The sequence below is a fragment of the Chlorocebus sabaeus genome, chromosome 7, assembly GCF_047675955.1.
Source record: "Chlorocebus sabaeus isolate Y175 chromosome 7, mChlSab1.0.hap1, whole genome shotgun sequence".
NCBI classification, from domain to species: domain Eukaryota; kingdom Metazoa; phylum Chordata; class Mammalia; order Primates; family Cercopithecidae; genus Chlorocebus; species Chlorocebus sabaeus.
Genome location: NC_132910.1, coordinates 66,576,412 through 66,592,527, shown reverse-complemented (window position 1 = coordinate 66,592,527; position 16,116 = coordinate 66,576,412). Strand labels below are relative to the sequence as shown.

At 32.1% G+C, this 16,116-nt stretch overlaps 1 protein-coding gene across 1 annotated transcript in view; it reads left to right on the top strand.

Moving 5' to 3' along the window:
* The first annotated feature begins 6,694 nt into the window (after positions 1-6,694).
* The window catches only part of LOC103236155 (N-deacetylase and N-sulfotransferase 4), a 290,410-nt gene continuing 280,988 nt past the window's right edge, over positions 6,695-16,116 (top strand). Inside the window, exon 1 of the mRNA XM_007999644.3 lies at positions 6,695-7,106. The gene's annotated coding sequence lies outside the window, so the exon portion shown is untranslated. The remainder of the gene's footprint in view (positions 7,107-16,116) is intronic.

Genomic DNA, 16,116 nt, shown 5'->3' with positions numbered 1-16,116 from the left:
AAATAAACTAAACGGTATTGTGCATATATGTGTACATGTGTGTATTATATATATAAGTTATATAATAGAATGCAATCTGCTATCTGAGATCTGAGATGCAGTGATTAAATCAAATTAAAGGTGAAACTAGAGGCTATTCACTCAAGTAATCTACCAGTAAGTAGGATACCAAATTAATTTTCTTTGCCTTTGATGAGACTCAGTGCTATGTTTTTGTGTGCATCAGTTTATAAATTAGTCAGACTTTGAGGGGAAGTACAGCTCCAAATTTATGGTAACAGCAGTTCTCTTTAAAGCATATCAACAGAGATGAATTGGCAGATTCTTGGTTCGCCATCTTTTATACAATATTGCCCTCTATGGGAATATTGTAAAATATTGAATATTTTAGCAGGGTGATAAGTATATTCTTTCATATACTCCTGTGTTCATCACATCATTTTTCTTTCATCTTAATTTAATTATTTTGCTCTTTTCCACCCTCTAACAGGTATAAACAGCTGAGCTGACAAACGAATTCATTGTTGTTTTATTATATAGTAGGTTTAGAGTATCAGAATTCATTTTGCTTTATTTTATTTATTTATTTTACATTATATTTAATTATTTGGTTTTCTTTTGTAAAATATCTCTGTTTTCAGAGTACTATATTTTAATTTACTTCATAATCATTTAATTTATGATAATTCCTATTCAGAAAAGGGAAACACCAATTAAAGTTCTAAAATAAAATGATACTTATTATAATATGGAAGACAAACAAATTGTTTTCTTCTGAATCTATAAATGCAAGCCAAATTACAGTAATGTATAAAATATTTTAAATTATTTAAAATATATGACAATATTTTCATTAAAATATTTTTATTCATGAATAACATTAGGAAGATTAAATGACATAGATTGTAAAAAGGAAAACTAATCTGGGTTTTCTTATCCATGGGGAAAATTGCTTTATAATGCATCTTTGCATCTTCCTTTTGAAATGAATTATTGCTTCTCTTTGTGGCATACAGAACTGGTGCAACAGTTTCATATAAAATATATTTTTATGGGAAATGTTAATGTACTCCTCTCCCTATTTTCTAGCTTTGAGTTGCCATCATTCATTCATTCATTCATAAATTTATTTTTTTAAATATCAGTAACTACTTTATGAAATGGCATTGGTCCATGTAATAAGGATATAAGCCTCAAACAGAAAAAAAAAAAAGAGAGAGAGATGATCTCTGTCCTCAAAGAGTAAAGACTTCATTGCTAGCATTATGTGTGTGCCTACGAATCAGGCAATGATAGCAATATAATGCTGTATACCTAATTGTTAGCTGGTTACAGAGGACAGCACTGGGTTTACAGGTCTTGGAATATAGCATGACTCTGGTCATTAGAATTCACAAGTATTGCCTCTCAAGCTTAAGGAGACTTTCAGCCATTGTTGACTTGCTTTAGAACATCTCACGTTCTTATACCACTGCTCACAACTTACCATCTCAACATGGTCCCCCAACACACACACACACACACACACACACACACACACACACACAGCTTAAACCAAATAGGAGAAAGAGTGACAGCATCCAGTGAATTACCCCAGAGTGATGATAATTTACAGTGAGGCATTGAAGCTAAAGGACAGAAATGGATTTGCTAGGGCTTAGTAACAAATTAAGATTTCCCATGCTGATCAGAGCATTAGCTAAATAGTTTGTAAATGAGATGCCTTTCCCTGAAGGACTGGAGCAGGCAGAAAACAAACGATATTGGGATATTTAAGATACAAAGAATTTGGTAACAGATGAAAGAAAATACCCTATATGACAAAAAGGGTTTTATCAGACATCACTGTGATGCTGTGATTCTGGTCTCGAAGTAGCTTTCTCACTTTGAACATTTAGGACTTCAAATTCGAGAACGTAAAATGACTTGACTTGTAAGGCATAAGTCAAAAGGAAATCACCATTAAACCCTAATAAAATTTGGCAAATGAAAATTCCAAAGAAAAGAGAAACAAAGAAAGACAAACTGAAACTACCTAGTGTAGATAAAACTTATAACCACTATAAGGTATTTAAAAATCCTACTCTGATGAGACACTGCCAATGGAGTTGGGGCCTAATTAATGTGCTTTATGAATTCTCGCCTTTGTAGACCATCTAAAAGAGAAATCCACTGAAAATTCTCATAGCAAAAATCAGACCAAGGAAAAATCATAAATTTAATGTTTACTGTCCTCCCCCACCTCACCGTGGGTCTCTCACTGGAATGCTAATGTTTTAGCACACAACAAAATTTCTTGTGATGCAATAGTGTTTTGGCCAACAACTGCTATTTATTAAAAATCTGTTTCTTTAAGTAGTTGTCAGCCAAATTGGAATTGGACTGTTTAGTTTGTTTGTTCCCTCACTTGGCCTTTCAAGTTTTGCATCTTCAAAGGATTTATTTGAAGCATTAACATGCTGATTTCTCTCTTGCTACAACAATGCACTACAGTGATACTGGCAAAAAGAATCTTTCTTCCAACCTGCTCTTCCTATTTTTTTTCCCTTTTTCTAATAACTTGCTAACAAGAGATCCAGATGTGTAATAACATAACATCTAAGTCTGTGACTGGGGTGCTTGTTACCCGAGTAATGCTATTTGGCACTTATGTTGTTTTTTTTTTTAATCATGTATTATGATACCAATGAAGCAAAACTGGCTTTATGCACCTTCTTTTTCACATAAGTTCTTTTCCTAATGATTGCCAGCAGAAGATTTTTTTTGCTCTTAATAAAAAGTTTTTATATTAGTCACTCACAGCCCAATTAGAGGCTTCCCCTGCTCCCTGAAGGCATAAACTTTGAACATAGAAGTTTCTTTTATTCATGCTTTTTCTTTTTAAAAAAAAAAGAGTTATAACCTTTTGTGTTGGGACAACAGGATAGTTGCTCATGTTAAAAAATAAAATTACAAGAAAAGGATATAGACAGAAAGTGGTAGCATGGTAATAGAATCTTGTATTTGTAAGTTTTAGTAGTGAAAACTGTAAATTAAATTAAATGCATTCAGTCAAAATTATGAGAACTGTAAATTTAGTTGGTTGTGTTCATTCAAGATTATTTTTGCCGTAAAAGTAACAAAAAAGGTGAAACTTGAAAAGAATAAAAATGTACATTTAAAGATCTAAATATCTTCTGTTTATAGCCTGTGTATGCATGATGAACAATTTTTTTAAAAAGTAGAAATTATGAAGTACTTTGAATCTTGTTTTAGTATTTTCTATGCAAATTTTTATTTATTTAGAGGCAAGAATTTAAAACTTACCATTAGTAACAATTAGCAGAACAAAGTTAATGAGAAAGAAAACGATGAAAAAATTTTGAAATTATTAAATTTACTGAGTTTTTTTGAAGTTTTCTAAGATGTTTATTAGTAGATATTACTACCCTCTCATATTCACTGTAATAAAGACTTGACATACAAACAAAAACAGACCTTCCTTTTTAAATAAACATCTTTTTGTTTGTTTCTTATATTGAGTAAGTATATACAAAGATATATGTGTGTATTATAAAGATCAAGGTGTATATATATGTATTTATAAATTAAACTTAAAGTATATTATGTTCTCATATATATATTTTAAGTGTACATCATGTAATGTTTTCAATGTTTTTCACTTTTAAAAATTCCAAATAATGCATATAACACATACACATTTTTTGAACTTCCAAGGAAACGCCAGTGAAAATTTAAAAGGTAAATTCAAAGATAAATTCAATTGAATGAAAAGGTTTTGTAGTGGGCAAATACTACTTGAACTTTTACTGAATCAAGAGAGCAATTGAATAAAAATACGTGGAGCTCTAAAAGTTTATTAGTTCAACAAGTTCAATCCAATTTTTAAACGACCCATTCAGGTCTTAATATAAGTCTGGACCTACACCTTAATAGATAAAGGAAAAATTATATTACACTTTATAGAGTGTTTAAAGAAATATAAAAGCATCCACTTTCTCCTCTAAAAGTCAACTATAAGCAATTGGGTAAATGTTTTGCATTGTGTGTATTGTTCAAAACAAACTGAATTGATGCTACATTTTGATATAAGTGCAAACCCTGTAAATTGTGGAACACAAGTTAAATGATTTAAAAACTTAAAACACTTTGAGTAAATAATTCTTTCCTCTTTTCTCTCTTGTGTATTATATTTCTTCCCAGAAATGTCCAAGGTCATTTATTTCATTTCCCCAACCTGACAGATTAGAAAATGATAAAAGATTACAAATTCACAAATATGTTTGCTTTAGTTATTTGAGAATACAATATACAAAGAAAATTATAAGAAAAATATTCAAAATACTTTGAGGATTATTTTGATCTGTTTTAGTGTGAGTGTTGCGAATTTCTCCAGTTTTCCCCAGGAATAGAAAAGAAAGCACTTTTTGGTAAGTTTCCATGCATTTATACATAGGTATATGGTGGGACCCTCTGCCTTCAGTACTTAGTATATTTCTGCATGAACAATGAGACAAGGAGAGTAAAGTTGGGTCCTTTTCCCTACATTGAATTTTAATTAATAATCTCTGGATTTTTTGAATCTCAAAGTTTCAAGTTTCACAAATATTTAAAAGAATTTTACCTTTAATAAGAATACCTTCTATTAATATTTTATATAGTACTTTTACATTGTGAAAGTATTTACTTCTTCAGCTTAAAACTTTGTTTATAGTTTAATGCTAGAGAAGAAATTGATCAACATTTTTCACTTGTAATCAATGAATATCAACTCTAGGTTATCACCAGAGCTGATGACATAAACCCTGATCCATGTTTTAATGTGATGGGTTTTATCTTCAGATCACTGTGTTGCCATTTAGTTCCAATAACCGAAAATACTCTGATAAAGTGGCATTCTTGATTGAGTTGTGAAATAGAACTATGTCAGTAATATAAAGATGCTGAGCATTTTATAATAGTTTTTTATTCAAATTATTTTTCTAAAGTTAAGACTTAAAAATAATCACCCAACTTGAATAAAGAAGAAGGCATTATTAGTTAGCCAAACTACATACAATATAAAAATCTTCAGTTGGCTTTTACAATTTATACCATTTTATTTTATTTATCAACAGATAGTGTTTCCCATGTTGCTATTCTTGTAATAATTATTTTATGACATTGTTGAAATATTTAACTGCAGTTTATTCATCCATTTTGAATTTTGATGTGTATCACTATGAAAATTCTGTCTTGATTTTAATTCATCTTTGCATTCCAAATGTTTTAAAAGGTAGTAAGAAGTACCTGAACTCTTTAATTATTTCTAAAATATAATTTTTTTCTTTAATATATTTTTTCCTGTGCACCAGAAAAACTAATTGGTACATGACCTATGAGTTACTAGATTGTATTTATTGCTTATGAATAACTGGTAAATATTTTTTCTAACTTGGTAGATTTTTTTCCCCTATCCTCTGTATAGCATATGTCTGTGGCTTGCGAACCCTCAAAACCTTGTGCAGTATAATAACACTAGTAATCCTGCATGCATTAAAATTAATCTTCTGAAAGACCACATCATCAATAAATGCTGAGTTTTGAAGGACTCCCTCCTACCCTTACTTCCAGTCCTATAGAGGACTTCATTGAAATCACCCCAGTATTTCAAATGGAACCACTACGTACAACCAACGACACCCATATACCTGAGGAAGGCTTGGAGTTGAGAAAAGCTTGTAGCTCTGTTCTCTAGCCTATAAGGGGTGTTGGACCAAATTCTCATTAGCATATCTTGTTCCACTAAATTAAATGGTAGATACTAAGGAATGTACTAAAGCAAGAAAAGCCCAGGGAATCATGTAGTCTGGAATGAGAGGATGTACCTGAAAACACTTTACTTTTACTTTTACATATATCCTAATGAATAAGTTTAAATAACTTTACATAAAATATATAAAAGTACTTGATAGTATCTTTACGTGTTTACATGAATTAATAGAAAACAAAGAGCAGGTAATCTTCACCTTATATTGCCAAGTTAAAAAGAAAAAAGAGACATGGAGACAATTTTTTGTCAGTGTGGAGAATAGAACTTTTCCATAATAATCCAGTAATTTACCTTAATTACTAAAACAATGCACACAATAAATTCACATGCACATACTCTTTCTTTCCTTCTAACATTTATCATGTTCTAAAATGCTATTATTAACTTCGGGAGTATGTAGCTTACTAATACTTGTCCGAGTTTCCTATTGCTCATTGTTGGCTTTTGTTGAGATTGTAATTTGTGTGTTTAACTGGAACACATTTACGGCAGAAAATCCTGTCTTGAACTTTTCTTATTTTGTCCAATAGAATCTCGTGGCATAGTGTCATAGCTGCAAAGTGGAGTTCTATCCTCGAATTTCATAGGAAATAGTCCAACTGTACATTGAAAGATTATGCAAATCTTCAAGGAGCATCTAATCAATCACCGCGGTGTGAGAGGAATGCAGCCCATCGCTGAATTAGCTTCTGTTGGAATGTATTCATGTGTAACATCCCACTGACTGGATGACATCACAACAGCTCCAGGTCCTTGAAAGTCTTGAGGATGATTAGCTGAAGGAATTGGCTGTTTCTGCCAATCATAATCCGGCAAAGCTGCCTTTATAGTTCTGGAGATATGAGAGAGAGGGAGGGAGAGAAAGACCGACTACAGCTAAACAAGAGGCACAGCAGCACTAGCAACAGCAGAGCAGGAGCAGCTGGTATTCCGGTGATTAAATAGTTCTCATAGCCTTTTTGCTGTACTCGGTCTGCTCCCTGGTGTAATTCTCGTGTCCAAGAAGGAAGCTGCATTTTAACGGTGTGCTGAACAGAGGTTTGAATCATTCCAGCTGGCTGCTTGTTTTGAAAAGGACAATGTGTGTATAAATAAAAGGACTCTGCTGGAAGAGTTCAGATACTAAGACTGGAGCTAGAGAGTGCTCTTGGAATATTGTTGAGGCAGATTGCATGAACTGAAAGCTCCTTCTAATTAACCTGGAGCCAAGTGAACCTGAATACTGGATATCTCATGTTCTAACTCGGGATAAATTCAAGTTAGGAAAAGACAAAATATTGAAATGCTTCTCTAGGTAAGTTACTGCTTAATTTGCTGAAATCGAGGCGTGTACCAGAAATGAATATGCGTTGCTTAGCTATGTAAACAAGTCGAACACAATAAAGTTTTATTTGTGAAAGATTTATGTAGAAGCAGATAATATTTTGAAACCAAATTCAATCTCCCTTTTCCGCATGTGTGTGCTTACCTGTCATCATGCTTTATAGAAGTTATATTTGCACGGAAATAGAAAATACAGTCCTGCCTTAAAAAAAAAAAAAAAAGAGATACAACTTGATAAAATTTAAACAGTTGCTGGAACATTTGCATAGGAAATATCTTATCTGATACAATTTTAGCCTTTTCATATTAAAAGTGCGAATTTTACAAATTCAACATCCAAAGTTAACTGTAGGGTTATAAATGTTTCCCTAATAAGTGTTACTGAAAACATGGCATTCAAATTACCGAAGATGGGAACTCCTCTTCTTTGGACCTGAGATTTGTAGGCATGCTCTGTTCTAATGGTCTGCTTTAGATAAACAGCTGTCACAGACATTTGAAATTGTATGATACAGTCATAAATTGCTTATAAAGAAATAGGTGTTTTCCTCTTACCTCCTATTAGAAAAGAAAAATAAATTCTTAGAACAATATATGTCATATGCCCTAAGCATAGTTTCCTAGGAGGACAGAAAGCTTTATGGTATACCTCCAATTTCCTCAAGCACAGAATAAGTTGGAAAACAAGAAATATTATTGGAATATGGTTTTACTCATTCTTTTCAATATCTCTATTTGAGGAAGCTAAATAAGGAAACTTAAACCTTATTTTTCTTACAATTTCTCCTGATTAATAAAATACTATATTATTCAGAATTCCTGTCATAGCTTTTTAAGTGATGATATGTTTTGTTTATTATGATAAATTATACTGTGAGTTCTCATACAGCTTGAGGAAGTTTGAAGTTTATGCTTTATCATGTCTCTTTCAAACTCACGCTTGCTTATTTTCATGGTGCCTTCTATCAGAATATTTTTATTTACACAGTAGCATAAGCGCTTTAACATAAATTGCATACCAACATATTGATGTGTTTCTGTAACTCTCAGAATGGTTTTAGTTTTCTACTTTCTCACCAACAACATGGTTAAAATCCTGTGAGGTTTCTGCCCCAAGAGGAAATTGATAAAGACAAAAGTTATTGTAATTGGTTGAATTTCCCCAAAACTAGGAAGCAATGAATTTTCCCACAAAGATTTAAAGGTTTTTTTTTTTTTTTTTTTTCAAAGCAAAAGAGTAATTTACTCTATTAAAAGCACACTAGTTAGCTATATCCCAGTGTCACATAGGCTCTGTGCTCGTCAGTTGTGTGCGTGTGTGTGCATGTGAGTAGCAAGTTTATATGAAGAATATAAAGTCTACTGACTACAACAGTCTAAGTTTTCAACTGGAATTCATAAAAAAGTAACTAATTAATAAGCAAAATATACTTGCCATTTACATTTATCTCAATATATAAATGGAAGTTAAGCCTACTCTTATTGTTGACATTTTTTAATATAAAAAATCCTGTGACAATACATTATGGTGATCAATATTAAGCAATGTTTACACTGATAGACATCTCATAATAAGCTAATTGGGAAGATTTTTAGAAATTTAATACTAAGCAGAATGGGCCTTTTAACTCTATCTGAATGGCACCTGGTCACCACTAAGACTGATACATTAAAAACCCTTTGAAAAAATTATAATATATATGACTTACTAGCTATAACATGAAAATCACCCTTAGATCCAATTTAGAAACGCAGGCATTGTTTTTAAATAAAAGGAAAGTAAAACCTTATGAAAATTTGAATTTTTAAAATTGATTAATGCAAATATATAAGTAATAAATACATATGCAAATATACATAAATTGCATTTTGTTTTCTCTAAGATAGGCTTATTATTTAAGAAATGTATCATTTTAAATGTATTATCCTAAACACCAAAAGGAAGTATATGTGGACTAGTTTTATATATAAATATATTAAGTCATAATTTTGAATTTCTATAATTGACAATCAAAATAGAAATACGTGCTCACACTTATGTTTACCTCAGGAAAATAAAGATCTTTCATTTTTCATTTGAGATTAAAACTGTTATATCTATTCTTTCTTCTCCCAAAGAAAAGCATTCTGTACTTAGATGTAAAATAAACTTAATTCAATCTCAATACTAACATTAGTTCTTAAAGGTACTAAATAAATGTATCTAACCCAGTAAAACAGTTGTCCCCAGTAGGTTAAGTGTTCATATGATTGCCTTGTATTTTCTGTTTGAGTGGAAAAGGGGCCTTTGGAAATAAAATCCAAAGATCAAACTTTGTGTGCATCATTTACAAGCAACTACTAAGGAAGAAGAGAGAAGCATTTAGCATACTGTGTTCAAACTAGAAGATTCTGGCTGGTGCTGCCTCCCCAGATTTAGAAAGCAGCTGGGGAAACATAAAATAAAGCTAGAATATCAGCCCTGGCCGGAAGCCAAGACAGAGAAGCTGTGCACCCAGAAGGCTAATTCTTTCTGGGCTAAAATTCATTGATAATGCATTATGTTTAGAGTCTAACCTGAAGTGTTACTTTTTTCTGCAGTACAAACTGTGGGATATTTAAACAGCAAATATATTTTCTAAGTAGAGCTAAATTTTAAACTAACAAAGGTTTGTTCTTTATTAAAAGTTGCTCTATTAAAAAAATGCAAATAAGCCTAGCAGAAACTCCTATAAAATATACTTTATACTCAGGAAAATAAAAATAAATAAAGATGAGATGCATCATCTAACCATGATCTTGGAAAGTCAGAGAGATCAGAAATGACACATATGGATACATGCCAAAAGAAAGAAATGTGAAGGTTTTATTAAAATACCTGGCCTAGTAAAATTTACAGTAAAGGTACACATGCTAAATACTGTTGTAGTATATATCTTCTGAAGGTAGACAACAAGCATAAGGTAAACCCTCATTATGTACCCCCAAATAACTAGGAAAAATAGAAAAGCATGTTGTCTGTTGATTTATTTGAAGTTTATGAAGTGAGATAAATGGGTCAGGTGTCACACAATGCTACCGCCTTCAGCCATCATGATAAAACAGCTAGCTAGCCTTTTCTTTAACACTTCAGGAAACTTTCAGCTATGCTGTTATGCAGGGTGTTAAATGCACTATTTTTAAAAGTTATTTTCAGCAAGCTTAAGAAGTTAGAGGTGTTATTTGCAATGCAGAATGTGTACACATATATACAGTTATTTCTAATAGATACAGTTCTATTTCCAAGCTTTCTTTATCTCAGTTTTCTAAGGAAAACTACCACTTTCTAGAGGTGACAAATCTAAAATTTCTTTTAGAAATAATATTGAATTGAAAACAGATTTCCTCAAAAGCCAAAATAGTCTGAAAATGAATTCCAAACTCATTAATAGCCTCAGGCATTTCAAGACAAAAATATTTTTTTGAAACGTGAATAGTAAATTACTCTTCATTCCTACAGGTAAACATGTTTGCTGATATAACTTAATGTATTTATTTTCTTTGCATTGTTATAGTTTGTCTATATTCATCAGTATTCAGAAAATTCATGCCATGAAATAGGTTTTAATAAAATAAACCACATATGACAGGCTAAATAATGGTTTGCAAGTGACCCTTTGAGGTCATTTACATACATATGCTATTTTAGATATATCTTTTAAGAGAGATTATATACTTCATTAACACTATATAAATAGTTATGTGTAATTAGTTGAAATTTTTAAAAATCTGAGAAAAAAAGGGTTAAAACTGACTATGTCTAAATGCTTGAGAATGTAATTTGATATTGTACTCAGAAAACAAAAGTGAGACTTTTGTTGAGAAACAAAAGTGATGAGTCTAGTGAATTATAGAATTGGGACTTCTCTCCCAATTTGTACTCTGTTTGGAAATTATTATTTTAAATATTTGAAAAGTTCAATGAAGAAAGCAACTTTCAGCAAGCTAAAAAACACATGAGTTTAATATGCAGCCAAACGCTTCATTTGTTCCCAAATTAGAGGAATTTCTCTATTTTGAAAATTCCACCATCAATTGAACTTATGTTGTGATTTATTGCAAATATTTAACCTCCTTTTTAAAAGTCCTTAATGGAATACATCGTCAACTATAACTATGTAGAAGCTGAAAGTTAGCTTGGCCAGGTTCACGATATTCAAGTAAAAAGTAAATGGAGAAATGCTTCCTTGATCTCTTTTCACTTGCTCCTTTCTTTCTTCTCTTTTTTTTTTTTAACTCATTTTTCTTATTTTCCTTCCCTTCCTCTCTCTTTCTCTATTCTTTTTCTTCATTCTTTTCTGTCTTCTCCACTTCTTATTTTACCACTTTTTTCTGTCCTTCTTCCCTTCCTCCTTCCTTTCCTCCCTCCCTTCCTTCCTTCTCTCCCTTTTCCTTCTTTCCTTCCTTCTTCTTCCTTCTTGCTTTCCTACCTTCCTCTTTTCCTCTTTCCTTTCTTCCTCCCCTTTTCCCTCCTTTCTTTATTTCTATTCATTTTTGCCACTTCAACTTACATGCTCTCTTGCATAATTGGAAAGCAAATCACTCATCTTTAGTATTGTGGCAATTATTAATCTAATAACCTGGTTTGAACACAGAGTAAGTGGGGAAAATGAAGAGAAAGAGTGGGTTAAACTGCAATAAGCAATAGAGGAAAAGTAAAATAAGGTGGAAGATTTATTTCACAGAAATAGTGATGTTGACTTTAACATATGGTCTGTTCTTTCACCTATACATTTCCATTTAATTTACTAAATTATTTAAGTGTAATTCTTTGCTCCCTTTTCCAACACTCTCTTTTTAATATCAGTCACATCTTTTCCATATAGCAAATGCACCTTAGTGGTAAAAAAATAAAATGATAATAATAAATACAAATAATTTTTCCTTAGAAATTTTAAATCCCCTAAATCATTTTTATATCTAGTAGTTTAAGGATATCAACATTCATAAACAACCCAAAGGCCAACTGCCATGCTAGTGGAAGAAAAAGAGAGAAGGGAAGGTGATTTCACACATTTAGATGCTTTGGCTTGATTCCATTCCTGGATCAGAAATTCAATTGTAGACTGCAGATCCACAGAATTTGTCATAGTTCATCAGACATCTCAAAAGAGTTCTTCTTATTCTTGATGTACTGAATAATCTTTCATGCCTACATAACAATCATTTAAACTTCAGAAATAGATAGAACATCACTAAAGATTAATACAAGGAAAGGTAACAGATGCAGAGATGCATATGCTCCTGTGAATGCATAGAACAGTCCTAATTCTATTCATTACTCTAAAGTGCAAGTGAATAATTAGAATCAGAATTTAAATCTGGTTTCTCAATCAATCTTCCACTAATAGTTATGTCAATTCAATTGAGATTCCATGTTCTGCAATAAGTAAAGTAAAATAAAACACAATCAATAAATCATACTACCAATTATCTAAAGTATTATGGTTCCTGATATCACAGTTTTTGAAGTTTCTTTCCTTGGAACAGGACATTTTCTTGGTAACAACAGAAATAATGCTAAAATTGATCAATCGAGGTTGAACTCAATTCAGTACTTAAATTACTCTATCTGTCTGGATATATTTTTCACCTTAGACAGAAAAAAATAGCTTTTTTACTTTTTGCTCAGTAATGTTCATAAAAATAAGAATAATAAATATTATTTTCTATTATTTTTAATATGTGTCAGGTACCATTGAAGTTACTAGGGTGAACAAAATAGCTCTCAGGAGGCTTATATTCTCATGGTAGAAAACTGACAGTAAATAAATAAAGACCCCACGGTAGTGCCTGTGAGTGCTCTAAAGATAAGTCAAGGTGGCACATTAAAAGCTGTACGTGAAAGTGATAGGACTGGTCAGGAAATACCTTTCTGATAAGGCAGAAACTGAGTAAATCTATATAAAACATAGATGTCAAATCAAGTAACATTATTATTTTATCTTGTAGAAAAACGTGATGAGGAGTAGCAATTTCTTGTAATTTGCAAGCTGACAAGCTGAATTTTGACTCTGTCTATTGATTATCTTCCTCAGGTCTGTGAAGTTGTTTGGGAGAATTTAAGACATGGCACAGTATTTAGTATTAGTTTCTCTGGGAAGTAGAAAAACTAATCAGTTTTAGAAAATAGAAGTCTCACCTTTACTTCTTTCCTTAATATTTCTAAGTATTAAAAAGTATTATGTGTGTAAATTATCTCAAATTATTGGTTTTTAATTTTTTTTCTCCTAGACTGAAATTCAATGCTATTTATTTCCTTCTTTAATTTTATTTAGAGATAGGGTCTTGCACTGTCTGTCACCCAGGTTGGAGGCAGTGGAGCAATCATAGCATACTACAACTTCAAACTCCCGGGATCAAGTAATCCTTCCACATCACCCTCTCAAGAAGCTGGGACTGTCGGTGCACACCACCTCATCCAGCTAATTTTATTATTATTTTTTTTTGTAAAGATGGGGTGTCACTATGTTGCCCAGGCTGGCCTCGAATTCCTGGCCTCAAGTGATCCTCCAGCCACAGCCTCACAAAGTGCTAGGATTACAGGCATGAGCCATTGTGCCTGGTCTCAATGCTATTATTAAAACTTACGTAGCAGGGGAGCTGGCTGCCTATCTCATTCTCCCAAATTAGTGGGGGTAAGAACCAATATTCCAAAACATCACCCAATTGGCTGGAATGATGGACCTAAAATAATGAAATAAAGATCGATGTAATTCTTAGTATCCATGGGTCCATCTGTGAATTCAACTAACTGCAAATGAAAAATATTTTTTTAAAAAAAGATGATTATGTCTGTACTAAACATGTGCAGGCATTTTTTCCTGTCATTACTCTCTAAATAATACAGTGTAACAACTATATACATATCATTCACATTGTATAAGATATCATAAGTAATCTAGAAATGAGCGAAAGTATACAGGAGGATGTGTGTAAGCTACATGCAAATACTATGTCATTTCATATAGAGGCTTCAGTATCTCTGGATTTTAATCCTGGAGGGTTTGGGGTCCAGGAACCAACCCTTATAACAAGAGATGACTGTTTCTTTTTCTTTTCTTTTCTTTTTTTATTTCTCCAATTATAAAATTACCTCAAATTTAACAAGAACCAAAAGTTTGATGACACTAATACAATGCTAATACAAATTTAGAATGCATTAACAGAACCACAGTGTCAACATCCAGGAAACAGTTATCTGTGGCCCTATTTAATACAAGTCTGACATTATTTGGCCTGTTCATCATTCTCAGTTTCCTGATGCCTCACATTAATAGCAGTCTTCTATGACCTTTCTCTTCCCCCATGGTGAACCAGATGTTTTTGCCCTACCCCCATACCATTCCATCATGGCACTTATATCTTATGATGTAATTGCTGTGTGTGTGTGTCAGTGTTGCCCATTTATCCAAAAGCTTTTTGATGGCAGAAATGCTTAGAGAGTGCTTGACCAATAATCAATAGATATTAAGGGTTTGATAAGTATAAAATGTGAGAAGACATCTGGCAACTATGCTATATGATTAACAGTTGCAGAACACAGTAATAGTTAAAGGAAAAAGCTAAAAGGGAGCAGTGTAGTTATCTTTATATATTGAATACATTTTTATGCAAAAGGAATTTGTTTTATGTTATGTGAAACTAGCAGACTAAACTACAAAAGGTACAGAAGTTGTTTCTATGCAATGTCAGGTAAAACAAAACTTCCTAAAAATCAGTGAGATTCCACTCAGTCAAAGAAACCAGCACAGGCTGGAATGCTACCTGTCCAGAAGACTTTTGTGGAAATAATTTCTGCCTTGCATAGAAAATAAATGCTGGCTACCAAGGTTTCCTCTTGTTTTTCATTGTGTCACTATAAGAAGTATGGACAAAGGTTTTAGAATGAGCACTTTGCCCACCTAAAACCCAGCTCTAGCAGTTGGCTGGAAGACTGGTCAACATAATTCAAGTAAATAACCATTGGGTAAAATTACATAGTGGAAATGTATTACTCAGGATATGCCCTAGAGTAAAAAAGCAAATTTTCATAATAGAATTATTTACAAGATGTACAATTTTACAAAGAAAATGAAATAATACATTTCTTGAGTAAGTGAAAGTTTATTTTTTAAATGTAAACATATTATTTTACTATTCTTTTGAGTCAGTCCAAGAAGGAAAACATGTCAACATTAGAGTAATGAATAAGAAACATACTTTTGCTTTCCATAAACTTCTAAATTTTAAGGAATGCAGAGATTGATCGACTTAGTTATGATGCCTTTTTGTAGAAGCCTTCATGTAAACAAATGTGAATTAGTTTAAAGATGAGATAATATTGTGACATATTGGAAGGCAGGTGTTAACCTTGGTTTCCACCAAATCAGGATTCCAAGCCTTGCTTCGCGCTGACTCATGATACAACCTTGAAAAATCTGACTCTTCGCTGCTTCAGGTTCATGATCTGGGAGGGGTTAATAATAATTCATAGACTTGCTGAGACAGCTAAATGTGACAATAAGTCCAAAGTTTCCAGTACAAAGTGGGAAACATGAGAGATTTTAAATTAATAGTATCCAGTTTTAATTACATGTGTCAGTACTCTGACTTTGGCCTGCAATGCCACATTTTGTACTGATTTAAAGTAACCCCTGAGTGATTAGTATTGACTGTTCCCAATCTTTCTCACTTGGAGGTAATGATCTAAGTCATCTTTTTCTACTGTCTCTACTGTATTGTTGATCATATATTTTAATATTAATAACATTGAATCTAACTTAAAGGATTAAATTTCATTCACCAACATTTTAATGTGATTTATCATGATCTTGAAAATTAACTAACATTACAAAATTTTCAGAGAAACATGCTATACTATCCCAGACAAAAAAAAAAAGTTAGAAAAAGGGGCCCAATAGTTTTCCTAAATTTTCTGTCATGCTGGAGTAAGCAGAAACATGGAATTTGAAGAGGACAAA